Source organism: Magnolia sinica, chromosome 18 (assembly GCF_029962835.1).
Source record: "Magnolia sinica isolate HGM2019 chromosome 18, MsV1, whole genome shotgun sequence".
In the NCBI taxonomy this organism is placed as follows: domain Eukaryota; kingdom Viridiplantae; phylum Streptophyta; class Magnoliopsida; order Magnoliales; family Magnoliaceae; genus Magnolia; species Magnolia sinica.
The window spans coordinates 56,222,116-56,226,048 of record NC_080590.1 but is presented as its reverse complement, the minus strand read 5'-3'; the positions used below and the strand labels follow the sequence as shown (position 1 = coordinate 56,226,048).

Genomic DNA, 3,933 nt, shown 5'->3' with positions numbered 1-3,933 from the left:
CCTGACCTAGGCATCGGAGGGTCCCCTACTTGAGCCAGGGTCTCCTTTGTCTGTTCCTTTGTGCAGGTCCAGAGTTCGCTCCAAGCACTGGAGGTTTGGTGGAGGGTGGTATAGATTTTTACATCAACAATTATCATCAGATGTAACAATAAGCTGGGTCACAAGATCAAGGTTACATTGCAAAACAGAGCACTGCCTTCTACTTGGATCTGAAAAACTATTAAAAGCACACCAAACTGAAAAACTATTAAAACCAATACAAACAAAATACATGCCCGGAGCCGAAACTCAACAGCTTTTTTTTGGTAAAGGAAAACGAAATTTGCATATGACAATTGTAGTCATTGTTAACATATTCATCTACGCAAAGCAGTCAAAACTGAAAACAGATCAACCAGTAATGAAATTGTGTTGCTGTAAATAAAATCTCTAATTCATGATTTGGATGGGAGCAACATCAACATAATCGAACATCCCCACTCAAGTTGCCATTGATGGCTTCAAAGCAGCAAAGAGACGGGATCTCTTCTTGGCCAAGCTATCACTTCTTTTGTCGTGCTGCTCCTTCAGCCTGGTGGCAAGCAGCTTCTTATACTCAGCAGCTTCCGACTTGGTCTTTGCGATCCTCTTCTTCTTCTCAACGATTCTGGCACGCTTCCTCTACAATGTCAATGGGGTCACAAGCCGCAGTATCTTGGGAGCCTTGCTACACTTCTTCTTAGACTCTGTTGTAAATCTTTGAGGCCCTCTTTGGACCTCTCATTCTTGGCTTCTCTATGTCTATTAAACTAGGCATATTGCTTTCCCTCTTTTTTTATTTTTTTAATTTTTACGATAACCAAGTTCAAAATTGAAAGGTCAGGGCTAACAATGCATCCATGAACAAACTTCCAATGATGCTCTCCATTGCACCTGCCATAGCCTCAAAAGTAAGGTGTTCCTCTATGCAACAGCAAACGAACACGGCTAGAAGTTAAGACTCCCTGTTTCATTGGGAAACCTTGCTTGTTGCATCCTCCCATAATTTTGAAGGAATATCCTTTAAATTCCTCACCTAGTGCATCTCCACTAACCTCTTGAGAGATTCGCTTGTCAAAGAAGGCCAGAAGCTTCTGATCGTCATCGATTTCTAGCTTCTTCTGACATCCAGTAGTCGGATTTGCAATGTTGAACTTCATGGTGGATCGGGAGGTAGATGTCCGCACCCAAAACCGCTCTGGAAATTAGGGTTAGGGTTTGAGGGAAAGGGGCCAAAACTCAACAGCTTCCTTGTGAAAAAATCGACAAAATCGAAAGGCAAGATACTCACAGCAACCGAAAGGGCCACCCATTTCCTCTCAGGAGTGTGGGAGGAGAGGAATCGATTGAGGTAGTTGACGGAGACATACGCCGTTACCGGACAGAAATGGTAGTACTCGTGCACCTTGGACATCCAGCTGATGGTGTCTTAACGGGTGGTAACATTGAGCAATCGGTCCTGTAATCGTCAGAGGTAGTCAGATTCCGGCATGTGGTGGAGCTTGGAGTCGAGGACGGCGGAGATCCAACAGTCATCGTTGTCTGGTGAGAGATGGTGGTGGGGTATGGTAGGGAAGAGATGGGAATAAAAGAAATGGAAAGAAAAGAAAATGAAAGAAAAAGGGTTTTAACTATGCCCTAACATGTCAATACTTAGGAACGATTCTAAGCCGCTCCTAACCATTTTAATTAGCAACAGCTTAGAAAAATTTCTAAACCAAAAATATGTCTGTTCCTAATTAGTGATTTTGGTATAGTGGTATCTTAAAGCTTTATCGAAATTACTGGTAGTTGTAACGTTGAACCAGCTATTCCTAGATAATAGAGCCAGAGAAACCACGCACACATTCACTTTTGTGTTTATTAGAGTTCCCAAAATCTTGCTCAACACATTTAATGGTCATGTGCTTATCCTATTTCATGAACAATCTCAAGAGAAATTCCAACTCTCATTAGAGACAGCACTATCTCTACGTTTACATAGGTGGAATCCTTCTAATATTTTCGTTACTATTAAGACACTTGTTCATTAGACTAGATTTCATTAAGAGTTCTAAGACTCAACCTTCTTTTCATAATGCTCAACACTTATCTATTATGGATGAGGTTGTATATAATTTTAGTACTGAAACTTTTCACATATTAGTAACTTGTTTTTACCCATTAAACCTGAAATTAGAGAGTTTCAGATTTTAGGTTAGGTTAAAATCACTGGTGGAACTTTGGTTGAAGAGTTTCAACCTCATCTCTCTAGATGTTGCCTTAACTACCTCCGTATTGTTAGAGATTTAGTAAAATGGTCAGCTAAGTTATTGCTTGATTTCACATGGAAAATTGTAATGATTCCATCTTGAATCAATTGTCTCAAATAATCATGTCATAGACTTATATATCTAGACTTTTCATTATAAGTGTTGCTGTAGGCTCTGGCTAATGTTGCTTCACTATTACAATGTAGTGACACAGCTGGTATATGGTTTACAAAAAAATGCATTTATAATAAAAGATCCCTTAACCACTCAGCATCTTTTTGTCTGTTGCAACCAAAGCTATAAACTCAGACTCCATAGTCGAGTGAGTTATGCAGGTCTGTTTCTTGGATACCCAAGATATGGTTGACCTCGTAGGGTGAATACCTACCTTGTAGTAGACTTGTTGTCCCTTGCACTCGATATCCAGCTCGCATCGGTATAACCTTCCAATATGGCAAAAAACTCTGAATAAAATAATCCTAAGTCTTTGGTTTCCTTTAAGTAACCAAGGACTTTACTGATAGCATTCCAGTGTTCCACACTGGGGTTACTAGTAAACCTACTGAGTTTACTCATAGCATATGCGATATCTGGTCTCGGGCATTGCATAGCTACATTAGACTGCCTATAGCACTTGCATACTCAAGTTGTGAAACAACTCTTTCATTATTCTCTTTCAACGTGATACTTTGATCAAATGGAGTTTTTGTTTCTTTTATATTAAGATAATTAAACTTGTTTAGTATCTTCTTCATGTAATGAGATTAACACAGAGCATAACCCCTACTATGTTTTTTAACTTTGTTACCTAGGATGGTATCCACATGCCTAAGATCCTTAATTTTGAATATGGAAGACAGAAACTTCTTTGTTTTAGTTACACCTTCCATTTTCTTTCTAATTATTAACATGTCATCAACATATAAACAAATAATAATTATACAACTACCATCAACTTTAGAATATATGCATTTATCAGCTACATTATGCATGAAACCATGAGATAGTATTTTTGAATTAAACTTCTCATGCCACTGTTTAGGTGCTTGTTTTAATCCATACAAAGATTTAATTAATTTACAAACTTTATTTTTATTTTCTGGTAGAACGATTCCTTTAGGTTGTTCCATCTATACCTCCTCATTAAGGTCACCATTCAGGAAGGTAGTTTTAACATCCATTTGGTGGATGTGAAGATAATGTATGGAAGCTAGCACAAATAAAATCCTAATGGATGTTATCTTAGCCACAGGAGAATATGTGTCAAACTAATATATCCCTTCTATTTGTCTGAATCCCTTACGTACTAATGTAGCTTTAAAGGTTTGGATAATCTCATTAGTGTGATATTTCTTCCTAAATACCCACTTACAACCTATGGATCTAGAACCTGGAGGTAAGTTAACTAATTCCCATATTTGATTTGATACTATAGATTCCATTTCATCGTTAATGGCTTCTTTCCAGAATGCTAAGTCTCTAGAAAACATAGCCTCCTTATATGTTTTAGGGTCATCTTCTATAGTCATTACTATAGGTATTTTTCTGATAATATTTTCTCCATCTCCTTCTACAAGATGGAAAAATATACATTGAGAGTCTATCTGATCAGCGTCAAGACTCTTCTAAAATTTTACCCTCTGACTCCTACGAGGTTCGCTTG

The 3,933-nt window shown here is 38.0% G+C and overlaps 1 pseudogene; it reads right to left on the bottom strand.

Moving 5' to 3' along the window:
- Positions 1-314: 314 nt before the first annotated feature.
- Positions 315-1,244, bottom strand: LOC131232735 (small ribosomal subunit protein eS6-like; annotated as a pseudogene).
- Positions 1,245-3,933: the final 2,689 nt, after the last annotated feature.